Source organism: Dromaius novaehollandiae, chromosome 12 (assembly GCF_036370855.1).
Source record: "Dromaius novaehollandiae isolate bDroNov1 chromosome 12, bDroNov1.hap1, whole genome shotgun sequence".
Lineage (NCBI taxonomy): Eukaryota > Metazoa > Chordata > Aves > Casuariiformes > Dromaiidae > Dromaius > Dromaius novaehollandiae.
Genome location: NC_088109.1, coordinates 4696022 through 4709650, shown reverse-complemented (window position 1 = coordinate 4709650; position 13629 = coordinate 4696022). Strand labels below are relative to the sequence as shown.

Sequence of the window (13629 nt, the reverse complement as noted above, 5' to 3'; positions counted from 1 at the left end):
CAGCAGCTCCGGCGCTGATGCGTGCCCTGCTCCCAGGGGAAGATCCGGGCGGCAGCGCGGGTTGGTGTCCCTGCTCGCTGCCTCGTGTTAACTGCCTTTGTGCAAGTGTGTTGAATTTATGGCTGCTCTTTCCTCGTGGTGTGACCCTTCCCTTCCTGAGCACGTTGCTGTCGCTTGAGGACACAGCCGAGAGCATCCTTCCCTCTCAGGTGCTCTTGCCAGAGCAGTGCTTGTGCAGCAGTTACTTGTGGTGCTTGGATGCGTTTCTCCTGCTTCACCTTAGAGGGCGAATGGATGAGGGGTGTCCTGATAGCTGGCAACACTTGAGTTCACGTTCATTGCCTCCAGTTTAAGCCCTAGGCTGAGATGGCGAAGTTCAGGATCTAGTTGAGTAGGGTTCCCTCTACTGAAAAGAAAAAAACCAAAAACCAGTGGGATGAAGCTGGACCGCAACACCTACCGACCTCTCTATGCCCCATTCCCACTGCGGAGAGCTCTCCCGTGGGCTTTGTTGCAGAAGAGGTTGGTCTCTGTGGCTATCCCCTCCCGTGCTGCTCTACTAGGACTGTCTTCCCTGGCGGGGGATGCAAATGCCCTGTTGCTTGAAATGGAGCCAGAAGAGATCCACTCGCTTTGCAAAGCTGATGAGCTGCTATCAGAGAGCACCGACCTTCACCAACCTTGGAGTGAATTGCAGTAAGCGCTGCGCGAGGAGGCAGCAAGATGGCTGTGTCCCGTTCTTGTGAGGTCTTGTCAGTCCTGCTTGAACGTAGCCTTTGCCACGCTGCGCTGGAAAGTGTGGCAGAAATAGGCAGGGTTGGATCAAGTCTGTCAGTCCAGCTCTTTCCTCTTAGTTATGTTGGACAACCTGCATTTGATGTCCCCTCACTTGTCCTCCCTGGCGTTTCTTACATGGAGTTAGCTGGGAAGTCACTCAGAAAACTTGTCCATGTGTTAAGCAGTTACGAAAGAGTAACTTGCATCGGATGGTCTCTCTCTCGCAGCATCTCTGACATCTTCCTAGGTGTGCAGGTTTCTGATGCAATCTCACTTCTCTCTGCTAACTGAACTGACTTACTATTCTGGGATGAGCATCAGCGTAAACAAGTGATGGAGATGCAGGCCATGATCCAGAGCCTTCTGCAGCTCTCTCCATTCTGCAGCCCTTTCACGCGGGGTGAGATCTTCGTGCCTTTCTCTCCACTTCAGACAAAGAAAGACCGAAGGCCATTTTGACCCGCTCCTTGGCGTCTGTGCCAGAGGACGGCATAGGTGGCCTAGCTCTCTGCATCTGCTTATCAATTTTGTGCTGTGTGTTATCTCTTCCAGGAAGTGGTAGTTTCCTTTCTACATGTAAATCTGCTACATGCCTGTGATGCTGCGCTTGAGGGAAACACCTGACTGGTTTGGGTGTCTTCTGGTCTCCTCTGCCGTGCAGGCTGCCCTTCCCTGGCGCTGCGGTCACAGCAATTCTTTCACTTTGTGGAGAGCCGATTCGACATCAGATGAGAAGCAACAGTCCCGCTGCTGCTTTCTTTTCCTGTGCTAAGAGCCCGAGGCTTGTTGTTTGCCAAGAAGGAGGAATTTTCCAGATCCTCCCCCCTGCTTTTTCATTTTTTTTTTTAACGTTTGTCTCCCTTTTGCAGGAAGGCGTCTGTTCCCAGGATGACTATGATACTACACATCAGCTGGTTTAGGAGAGGGGCTGTTGGCAAGCAGGCAGGAGATTTTGGTCAGTACTGTACTGAATCAATTTGGGAACAGGGTTAACGGTACATGCTGCAGGAGCCCTGTTGTAGCTCTCCAGTGCTACTGAGTCACCGCTCTCCGTCTGCTGAATCACAGCGTGGCCGAGCTTAGAGGGCAGCTCCGGAGATCACCTAGTGCAGCCCCCGCACGGTGCTGAAACGTGGGCAGACACGGGCTTGTCCATAACCATCCCCGCTGCAGCGGTTGGGCTTGGGCCTCGACAAGGGCCTGCCAAACGTTAGCAGAGCAGAGAGCTCGTGGTGACGCCGGGGTTGTTTCTAACAGGCAGGTAGAGCTGTGCAAAGCCTCTGTCGGCTGCTTGGTGCCCATCGGGCAACATGCTGACTGCAGTAAGAGGTCCAGTCGCAGCAGCCTGGAGGTGTCCCTGTTCCTGCTGGAAAGCAGGGGATGGTTGGAAGCGAGTGAGAGGCTGTGGAAGGAGGCGGCAGCCTTTCTGTCTGAAGAAATGGGCCCTTGGCCTTCCTTTCCGCTTCCCCGCTGGAAGAAGAACAGGGAGGTCAAACGGTCTTCTCCTCCGGGCCTGAGGGTCTGTGGGGCCTGTCCCCTGGGGCCTGTCCCCCGGGCGCTGCAGAAGGTGTGCGTGGTGGCGGGCTTCCTCCCGCCGCCCTGAGCGTGGCCGGGTTTGGGGCCGGCGCGGGAGCTGCGTTTCCTTGCCCCGCAGTCGAGGCTGCCTTTCCTCCCCGTGCCCTGCCGGGTGCTCCTCCGTGGCCTTTCCCTAGCGACCCCTCGCTCTGTGGGGCACTAGCGGCTGCTCGGCCCAGTGCCTGCAGCGCGGGGCCGTGAGCTGTGACCGTGGGTGCTGCCGGCCACGTGGCGCCCGGTGAGCAGGTTTCGGACGCCCCGTCGGGCTGCGTTCGCCAGCCCTGTCCAAGGCGAGTTTTAAGCAGCGGCTCGGGAGGAAGTGAGAATTCGGTATCAGCTGACAGTTTAGAGGGGAGGGACCTATCTGGGCCGCTTGGAAACTCAAGTTGACCTCCTTTTCCTTCTGCAGCCAGCCCCAAGCAGCGGGCACACTGTCAGCTGTAGGGATCTGTGCTTTTAATCTGCCTAATTGGCCACGGGGGAGCGAGCACCACTGCTGTTCTGCGTTTGTCGGCTTTGGGGGAAGAGAAGATGCCCGATGGGGAGGGGAAAGGAAGGCGATAGCGGCACTCGCGCAGGAAGCGTGGGAACTTGAGGCGTTTGCCAGGGCTGAGCCGTAGCTCAGCTTTTAACCTGGAGGCAAGAGATGAATTTTTTTGGTATTTGTGGCAGCTCACCCAAAGATGCTGGCGAGAAAACTGGGCTGCCGCGGGTGACTACCGGGCAGGGTGGAGAAACGCGATGGGGCTGTTTATTGAGGGTTGCTGTGGGCTTCTTATGGCTGGAAACTTGCTTTTTAACTGCAGCTGGGGGGAGGATTTACCAGATGGCGTTTTACAGCCCATGTTCTGCCCTGCGCTGTGTTAGATGGAGACGGCGCTCTCTCTCCTGGCTTAAATCCAGGGCTAGCCACGGTGTCTTGCTAAAGAGATGCTGATCATGTAGACCTGAGGCAAGGTTTTGATATTGGTGGGAAATTATCCGCTTGCTTTGGGTGAGGTTTTCAGTTGCTTCGAGGGGCTCTTTCTGATCTCTGAATGGAAGAAAAAAAGCCTCTTAAAAGGGATTTTTTTGATCTAGAAAGTAAAAAAAAAAAAAAAATCTGTATTTTCTAAGAGGAACTGCTAACACATTGGTTTCTTTAATCAGAAGAAAATATAGGTTGGTGTCTGTTCTTCCACACAGTTTTACTGGAGTCGTAGGAATTAGTTCTGGGGCAGGAACAGGTTGTGGCAAAGTGAGGATGGGGGAATGTGGGAAGGACCCTTGCTGTGGCCATGTGCAGTGCCTTTGTCGCGCCCATCTGGCAGCTGACCCTCTCTTGAAAAAGAGAATAAAGAAGAGAATAAATTGAGGGGAGAAAATAAGCAGAAAGAGGAAAAGATATTGTGAAATTGCACAACAGACAGGCAGCTTGGGGGATGTTTCCCATCCACTTAGTGACTGCTTTGTTTCCAAAACACACCAAGTTTGTGGTGGGCTTGGAGCATTCAGCTTTCCTTGGCCCCCCCTGCCATCCTGCCCAAGCAAGAAAGGGCTCTGGTGTGGGACCTCTCCGCAGCGCTGCTCCCCTTGCTGGCAGTCCTGCGAATGAGGCCGAGAAAGCCCTGTTTGGGTAGGGTGGGTCATGCCCACGCGCACCCAGGGCTGGGTTCGTCCCTGCGCTGGCTGGCGGGGGGACGTCAGAGGACACATCAGCTGTTGAGCTGACTAAAGACAGGTCTGTCTTTAAACAGACCCCAAAATAACATGCCTGGCAGGGGACAGTGAGAGCACATTTTGTAGCTTCTGACCTTGGCTTCTGCCGTGGGGGGAGAGGGGTCTTCTGGGGATGCCACCCGGAGCTGTCACCAGCGTGTACCTTGGTTTGCCTGCCCTGAACTGACTGCCTCACTCACGGGACATTTCTGGGGTAGCAGGGGGTCTTCTCCTAGTGCAAAGCTCATCTTCAAAAGCAGCAGGCTTTCTGGCTCTTAAAATAGAAGAAAACTCCAAGACCTTGTCCTGCAGAGCGTTTGAGGAGTGGCTTCTCTGCGAGCTGCCGCGGAAGCGCTGCTTGCTGCCCCGCTGGCTGGCAGCGCGGATGGGGAAGTGATGGGGTTCGGGGCGAGCTGTCGCTGTCACCCCCTGGGGCAGACGTTGCCAGATGGCTGAGGCGATGAGGAACTCTCCCCTTCGGCTGCTCACGTGGCTCCTCGCTCCTTCCGCTGGGCTGGGAGGCTGGGCTGGGCGCCGTACGTGCCTGGCTGTCTGAATTTGGTGGCAGCTTCGAGTGGATGCAGGAGGGAGGTAACCTGCTAACCTGTGGTTACAAGCAGGTCCATCGCATTGTGGCTTCAGCCTACAAAGAGGAGGGTTGGACGGTCCTCACTGGCAGGGTCCCTGGTGTGAGTACAGTGCCAGTTTGGGTTGGAAAGGAAAACGATTGTGGTGGTGGGTTCAGCTGGATGATTCCTGTCATCTTGTGTGGTCAGCTTTGACACTATGTTGTTCGCTCCCAACACCAAAAACTGGATCTGGGCTTAGACCTTGCAGTGGAGGTTCATGTCTGAAGAGTGCGTAGAGTCTATAGGTCTGCTCCGAGGGTGGCAGCAGATCTGTGCGTGTGGACAGGGAGGAGCCATGAAGAGCAGAGTAAAGGTGGTCTCTGCTGAGGTACGATCAAGGCGACCTGCCCGGTTTCTGCCCGTCACTGCTGGCTCTGAGCTCTGCGTCCCCGTGGGTTGCCAAAAGCAGGTCTCCGAGCAGAGGTGGCAGAGCTCCTTGGGAAGCTGTAATGCGGTGTCACCTGCGCTGCACTCGTCAGGGGCTGTGGGATGGCGAGGCCGTCGCTTTTCGGTGCATCCCAGACCTGGCAGTGCTGTGTCCTTTGTACATGGCACAGCCCAGGATAGTTATTCGTGCCTCTTGGAGCTTGTGCTAAAAATGAAGCAAATGCCCTCATAGCTCAGGAAGTGGGGAGAGAGAGGCTTTAACCCCTACAGAAGTTGCACTTGAGCCGCAATTTTGTAAATGCATAATTAAAGCCCCTTAAAGTTAAGCACTTAAAGTCACTAGAGTAGAGGAAACCCCTTGGAAAAGTGTGTGTTGAGAGCCCTTAAATGAAATGAGATCCCTGCCAGGATCCATCCCTCGGTTCTGGGCCCCTGACACCTGATCCAGTGCTCCCAGTCATGGCTTTGTGCTCGGGAGACTGGGGAGAGGAGCAAAAACCAGCGTGACGGTTTTGCAGGGGCCGAGTTCAGACAGTCCCACGTGGACTGGAACGATGGCTTTGCTCTCGGAGGCTGCGTCGTGGGACATCATGGGGCCGAGTCCCCTGACAAGTGCTTTCTGGACTGTGTAGCGGGTACTGCATCTCCCTTTCTGGGGAAAGGTTGGGCTAATTCTGATCAGAAACTGGGAGAGGCCGAAGTAGAGAAAGGAAGAGTTTTCAAACATGCATGTGGAAAATGAGGTGTTGCAAAGCAAATTGTTCACGGTAGACAAGTGTCTGAAAGTCTCTAGGCAGGATTTGTAATCTGGGCGAGGAGTCATCTGCATTAAACCCTCATGGGGAATAGAGCCCAGTCTCATGGAAAATTGGAAAAAGCTTTGGTCGTGTCCTCTCTTGCTCAGATGCGTTTTTTCCCTTTCTTTCTATTTTTTCCTTGATCTCTGAGCTTTTTCTCAGAGAAAAATTTTCCAGCAAGGACGAGTCTTTTTTATGGTGAGGAATAAAATCCCCTTAGTGTCTTAAATTGGTCAAAGCTGTCTGTGTAAAAGCACTCTGTAACAAGCAGGTTGAGCAGGTGATATACGGTGGGGTTGCTTTGGGACAGACTGAAAAGGAGAATTTTTAGCAACAGTGGCTCTTTTGTGCCTCCTCTTTTGTGGAGCTTGGCTTGCCCAGCGCAGGTTGAAGCTGGGCAGAATGGTTTGTGCGGGGATGGCGTGCCTTTTGCGGTGGTAGCCTGGTTTATCCTTTGGCATTTCTTTGACTGCTCTGTGGCTAGGCGTCCTTGAGTTAAGTGGTGGGTTTGGTCTGGACTAGACAGCCAAAGCCTCTAGATCTTGTTTTCACTTTACACGGGGAGCCCAAATGGAGCAGAACCATCTAAATCACTTGAATGTTGGCAGTCCCCCAACACCTTTCCAGAGGTCCTCCATCTTATTCAGGATGGGCAGGTTCTGCCTGGGTTTCTGGCTTGCTCCTGCCTGCGCAAAGGGTCAGCGAGAAGTCCTGGTCAGCCCCCCCACCACGTGCACTGGGTACGGGGGGGTGTGCACAGCAAGGCCCTTCTGTCTGGACTGGGGGGGTCCAGGGACCAGGAAAACTGCAAGGTGAAAACCTACTCACTTATGCTCAGTGTCAGCAAGGAGGAGAGGAGGCTGTGATGTAGTGTAGATGGCACCTCATTTTCCTTTTAGAGAAGAGAGAGGCTGAAACTTGGGATCTGAGTGGAAAGTGGGAGACAGCGTGAAGGGGAGCAAAAGCTCTTCATGGGCAGTTTTTTGCTAAGTGTCCACGTTGTGTTCCTGTGTTGTTTCATGACTTATCCGTCCACAGTGTGTGTGGTGCCGAGCCACTGGGAGCTCCGGAGGGAGATGAAAACCAGCAGGCTCTTCTTTTGGTGCAGAATTAATGCACCAGTTTTCAAGCAGAAATCGCTATGCAGGTTGCGTGCAAGCCTGGGGCGTTCTGGCGAGGTGACAGCCTGCTCCGCAGCCTCGCCGAGCCCCAGCGCTCCCCACGGGGGCAAGGCAGAGTGCCGGCTCCTGGTCAGGAGGTGTGCTGGGAGGACATCCGCCGTGTTGCTGGTGCGTTTCTGCCCATCCCTCTGGGGGTCTGCGTCCCAGGGGCTGCAGGCACAGAGCAGGCGCTGCGCCCCTGAGCAGAGGGGCTGCAACCGTGAAAGGAAAGCAGCTGCTTGGAGTCGCTTCAACTTGAAGATTATGTCCAGAGAATGAAAGATTGATGGCCAGGGGCTCAGGTTGCCTGTCAGGAGGCCCAGGTGACTCAACGTGTTCAGGAAGGCATCTGTTTCAGGGAGCATGTATTATTGATCCAGGAGCACCGAGCTGTCATCGGGCCACGGGGTGATGGGGAAGGTTCGGCCAGGCGGCAGCCTGCTCTTTCCCCCGCTCCAAGGCGGGCGGGCGCGCGAGGGGGCTGCGCGGGCCTGGGGAGGCACCGCTTTGCTCCCCCAGCTGTTTGTGCTTCGTCAGCCAGACGGGTGGGTGCCTCTTACACCATCACGCCTTCGGGGAGAGCCTGGGCGGTTGCCGTGGCTACGCTGTCATCGGTACACCCCGGTGGCTCGTCCCCCGAGGTTTGGTTGATGGAGTGGATGCACTGGGAGGGAGGGCTTGGAAAGCAGAGCCGCTGAGCGGCTGTGGCGCGGACAGTCCACTCGTAGCGCCTGGCTCTTAGATATGCTAGCTGGGGCTGTAAACAGTGGCAAGAATTGTCTTGAGGACAGCTTTTGTGCTGGAGCGGTGACCAGTTTGCTGCTGTAGCTCACAGGGCTTTCAGGCAGTGTGAGGCTTGAAGCCCAGCATTTAGGTCTCCTTGGGATAGGTCCATATCCAAGGCAAAATGAGGCAAATAGCTGCATGTCAGGGTGAGGGAGAAGGTGGCTGCATTCTGGCTCCGAAACGTGTTTGCTGAGTGGGTGGTTTCCCTGCAACCATTAGAGTGCCTTGCTTATCTCAAAGCAGTGGGTCTTCACGCTCCATCTCGCCTCGCTTTCAGCTGGTCCGTGGTGGCCGAGAAGGGATGTGCTGTGTCTGCCCCAAGAGCCCGTGTTGTGATACCGCAGCTTGCCTGCACAGACGGGGCCACCTGAAGGTCCATTCTCCCAACCCTTGTCCTCCCCGCCATGCCAACAGCTGCCCAGCCTGAGTGCTGGGGTCTGCCGGGCTCCTACGAAGGAGGCCTCTCCTCTCCTCTCCTCTCCTCTCCTCTCTGCAGCGTTCCCCCAGGTGCGTGGGACTCGAGAAGCTCTGCCGGCATCTACAAACCACAGTACAGATGGGAGAGGGAGGTGTTGCATAGCTCAGGCAGACTGGAGGGGATTTTTGAGCTGAACATCTGGACTGATGTAATTTTATAGCACCAGCATGTTAAATAATGTGGGAGGGGTGCCTGAGAAGGTGTGGGTGTTTGCCCACGCCATGCTGAGTGTCTGCATAGCTTTCTGTGCTCTGACACAGGACAAGTGTCGAGTAGCTTAGTGGGTTGTAGGTTTTTGGGCTGGACCAAGGAATTGTCTGGAGGGCTCTTAAGAAATAATCTTTTGCAGCTCCTGAAGGAGACAAGTTCACTGGAGATGTCTGTGCGCTCCCGATATTGTTGCATGTTTTTATTGGTATTGCTCTGATCTCCCATTTGCGCTTCCCTGAAATTCTCTGTGGCCAAATACTGAGGCTGCTCCAGCCCATCAGGGGAGCATCTTCAGAGGCCAGCTCGCTCATGGCTGCAGATCCTGGATTCCTTTCAAACACCCTCACCTTAAATTGGACACAATCCTCTACGTGCCAACTGCTTTTGTTCTCTAATTCAACAGTGGCCCTTCCTAGAGACGCCTGCCACAGGCTCTTGAGTCAAGTGACAGTGGCTCTTGAGGTGGCTGTGATCCCATGCTGCCTCTAACAGCCGGTCTGGCCCCAGCTGCAAGGTGTGAGCAGGGTGAGAGAGGACAGGTCTGCCTTCTGACACAGGCCCCCTACTCTGAGCAGGCTGTCCATGAAGAGGGCATGGCAGGGCCGAGTCGTGGAGAGGATGGCCAGGAGGTTCTCAAGATGCCACTTAGCTCAGCCACCCTCAAAGCAGCAGTGTACCTGGCAGGTGTCTGGAGGTCTTTCTGGGCAGATTGGGCAGGGATGGAGGCATCCTGTCCCCCTGTCCTTTCTGAGGTTTGGTCATCCTTATCGCTAGAAAATTTCCCAAATGCCTAGGCAGGACCACACTTGCTGCTGTTTAATGCCTGTCATTTCCAGCTGGAGAACCGATGATAGCAGTTCACTGTTTCCCCCCTTGTTCTTCTCCCCTTTGAGCTGAGCAACCCCAGCTTCTTCAACCTCTCCTTGTACGCTGTTTTCTAGTATAGTCGCCTTGCTGCTGTCCACTAGACGCTCTGCAGCTGGCCTGTGCCTTTCTCCTAGCACAGTGCTGAGCCTGGAAGCGGTGCTCTAACCGAAGCCTTGTAAGCACCAAATAACATGGCTGTGGTTGAGGGCCGTGCTCTTGTTTATGCCTTCAGGAATGACTTTGCTGCTTTTTTTTTTTTTTTTTCCTCAACAGCATGATGTTGTTAACCCATATTTAGCTTGTGACCCAGTGTAACCCCGTCTTCCCCAGAACTGCTGGACCAGCTGTTCCCTACCCTGTGTCAGTGTAGCTGGCTATTCTCGTCCCAGTACAGTACTTTGCTTTTCTTCCTATTGAGTTTCATCCTATTTCTTTTCTTCCAGCCTGTTTCTCCAGTCTGCTGAGAGAACGATGAACTCTCCTCCTTGTCCTCCAGTGCACGTTTGCATCTCTTATAGCTTCCAAGTGACAACTGCAGAAAACACACTATTGCAATTGTCAGAGCTGTTCGTGAAAAGGTGGACTAGGACTGGACCCACAGCAGGCCCTTGGGAGATCATGCTTGATCCAACCTTTAGTAACTTCTAGAGAGTTATTCACAGAGTGTTGTGCCTTGTGCTGTGGGGGTTCACCAAGACCATGTTTCCTAAACTGGCTTATGAAACTTCAGACACTTAAAAACCTGAGTGGAGCCGAGATCCATGAACTCCGGTGCTTCTGCATAGCCCACAGGCCTGTTCCTCTGTTGGAAGGAATTAGAGTGATCTGAAGCAATTTGTTCTCGATAGATCCTTGCTGGCTGTAGCCCAGCTTGTGTTTATGTTTTTGGATTGTTTGATGATTTGTTCCAGGATTTTCCAGGAACTGATGCTAAGCTGGTGAGTTTCTGATTACCCCCTTTCCTCCCGCCCCCAAAGGCAGGTGGTATGTATGTCCCCTTCGAGTTTTCTGCTCCGTCACTCATCCTTCCCCAGTTGTCACGTGGGAGCTGCTGCCGGTTCTGAGCCTCTATCAAGCAGCACTGTAAGTATGCTTGGTGAAGCTTGCAAAGTCCAGCCAGTTCGAAAGCATCCGGCTTGTCTAAGCACTTTCTAAACCACTCTTTGGTGTGGTCGTGCCCTTTTTTCCAGGGATCTGTTGTGCTAACTGCCTGCATGCTGTTGGCTTGCCGTTGCGCAGCGTGGGGAGAGCTGTCTGCCAGCAGCGTTTGCCTGTGCTCTCCTTGGGCCCTTGCACAGCTGGAGCAGAAACATTGCTGCGAGGATCTGTGTCGGTCATGGTTAGTCCTGCACGTCAGCCCTCCTGGTGATTCACCCAGCTTCCCCTTACTGCTCCTTGCATTCCTCCTTTCTCACTTCACCTAGTTTCCAAATGCAAAAAGGAAGCCTCAGAAAAAAAGTCACCAAAGCGTGTGGTTTACCCCGGCTGGTCTCTCACTGTCCCCAAATGGCCATGTTGTAAAAGTGTGCATACGAGCTGTGGTTTCTCTGAGGAGCTGTCAGCTCTGATGAACTTCTTCTGACCTTTAGTCTTTCCTCCATCCTAACCCACCTCCTGACTGTCTGGCCTCCCCTGACTTAAAGTGCCTTGGTGATGTTTTGCTGTTTTGTTTTGCTCCTCTGTGCTGGTTCGCATCAGACTGATAGGAGCCGGTTTTGATTTTGATTTAAAGAGAAAGAAATCATTACCACTGTGTCCCAAGAATTTGTTGGTCAGTCGTGACCTGCTGGAGTGAGTTTCCCACCAGTGCGGTGCGTGGGGCTCTGGATGAGCTGGCTGCTGTCAGAAAGCCTTGCTCTGTCCGGGGTCAGCAGCCAAGGAGGTCTGCACTGGATTAACACACAGCTCCTTCTGCCCTTCAGCTGGTACCTGGAGCCTTTCATACCGTCTCTACTGCTCTGCACCTCGGTGCCGGGGTACTGCTCACCTCCATCTCCAGGCTAACGTGTCCTCCCTTCCCCCTGCCGGCAACAGCAGGCTGTTGCCTTTTATATTAACATTTCAGGCATGCAAGCCATCTCATCATGGCTGCAAGGCCAATTAAGTCGTCATCGCACTGTAATGTAACAGTTGCTGAGCTCGTGCTGCAAACCTTCCCAGCTAGCTTATTCCTCTTCCTCTTCGCTGGGTCGTGATTCTGGGTTGTGACAGACAGAAGGGAATTTCAAAGACACCCAAGTGATTTTTAAAGTGAAAATTATTATTATTTTGTTTAATTTCAATGACATTTATGGCCAGAAGTCTGCTTTCAGGTTTTTGAAAGCTCTCTGTCCCTCAGCAGAATGGTTCTCCGGCCCACGTTCCGATCTTTCCCCAGTACGATGGGGGCCTCCTGGAAGCAGTTACCCACGGTTTTCCGTATCCTGTGAAATCCTTTGGAACAAATAGAGGTCCAAGTGTTAGACCTGTGCTTGAATCAAACAAATGAATTATTCAAGTGTCAATTCAGTGCTTTTGGCTAGTGCTAGTGTTTTCAGGTGTGTGGAGGGGGCAGGCGAGTGGCTGGGCCTTTGCCCACGCTCCTGGCTGTTCTGCTCAGTCCTGTGCACCCTTGGCCTCTGGAAGGGACGTCAGTCTGCCGAGTGATTTGCAGGTCTCTGTTAGTACTGCAGAGCTTCAGTCTTTCTTCTCAATAGCTGGTGCTGTAGGACCATCTGAGACAAATGCTGTTCTCTTCTCTCTCCTGATTTGGTGCCATAACAGGAATCAGTGAGGGTTAAGGCTTATTCGGACCTTTTGTTTCTTGCACTAGGCTTCCTGGGTGTATAAGTCTCTCTTCTTCTTCCGCACCTGTGGGAAACCTCATCAATTGGCAATAGCCACAGATGCTGCTGGAAGGGAACGGCCTGTCTCAATGAGGAAAAGGCTAAAAATACCAGAGCAGCCTTGGGTGGTAGCTCAGAGCTGGTGCTGGGAGAAGGTACAGGTCTGGGCAGGTGTACTGGAAATAGGGAGAGCCATGTGCCTGGATGCTGGTCAAGGAGAAAGGACAGTTTTCTAGTGGTGGGATTACCCCAACAAAACTTCTGTCTGCCCTAAAATACCATTGGGGACTGCATGGTACTGTCCCCTCTGTCACTGATGTGCCTTAGCTGGGTCTCTGCATGCCCTTACCTGCTCTGGTGTGTCTGGTGTCCTGCTGAGATGTCATGTCTGTGTTTGTATATGACTTCTGTTGTTTGTGGGGTACCAGCCTGGGAGCTAGTTCTCTTTCCATTTTTGCCTTCTCCTTCCATAGAAGAAGAAATCTTGAGGGGGAGGGAAAACATCAAGACCTCTGATGAGGTCTGTTTTCAAACTGGTAGACAGTCGCAGCTCAAACTTCTCATGTCGGGAAACGGTCTGCACTGCAGATGCCCGGCTGTTGGTCTACAGGAAGCAGTAGCTCCTTGTGGGGCTCCACGGGGTGTCCCATTCCACCTCTTTGTCGTGAGCATTTCCATATGGACAAGGAGAAAAATATATGTCCGATTATTTCCTTCTCCCTCAGGGGCTGTGTGAGCTGCAGGTGTGCAGCAGCCCCCTGCCCAAGGTCTTTTTTTTTTTTTTGGGGGGGGGGGGGGCGCGGGACCAAGAGCACTGGTGTGTGACAGAGTTGGTGGCTCTGGGCTTAATAGCGTGTTGCTTGGGCTGGCAGTGTGTCATCTGGAGGCCTTGTCTCCCCTCTGTGTGCAGCAATGCTGGAGGCAGCTGTGCGGGAGCCCAGGGCTTGTGCCCAAGGATGCGCGCTCTTTGCAGCCCAGGTGTCCGGTGTCCACGACGCCGGCGGGACTGAAGTGGAACAGATACGGCCCCTGGTGGCAGGGGACCGCTCATCCTGAGCGGTGCTGAGTGATGGCCGCAGCATCTTTCTGCACCGCTCTCTGCTAGCCAAGTAGTGACAGCTTCCTGCGCAGAGCTGCGGGCTGTGGACATGAGAGCTTGTAGGCTTCTCTGCAGCTGCTTGGGGAGCAAAGCAGGGCTGCTTCTTGCAAAGGCCAGCTGCAAACTGCTTAGGAAAGGCCAACTGCAAAGGCCGCTGGTGAAGTGGCATGGCACAGTGATGGGAATGGGGGGCTGCTTGTGGTGGTCCAAGCATTGATCCTGAGGTGGCCTAAGAGGGGTGGCTGCTTGGGGAGAAGCAGATGTCTGATCCTTGCCATGCTGGTGTCTATAGTGTTTCTAAAAGTGCTAGAGCTGTTTGCAGCTTGAAAGTCATGGGCTGG

The 13629-nt window shown here is 53.8% G+C and overlaps 1 protein-coding gene across 2 annotated transcripts in view; it reads left to right on the top strand.

The window, feature by feature from the left end:
* The window catches only part of TWF2 (twinfilin actin binding protein 2), a 42725-nt gene that overhangs the window by 1268 nt on the left and 27828 nt on the right, over positions 1 to 13629 (top strand). The window lies entirely within an intron of this gene.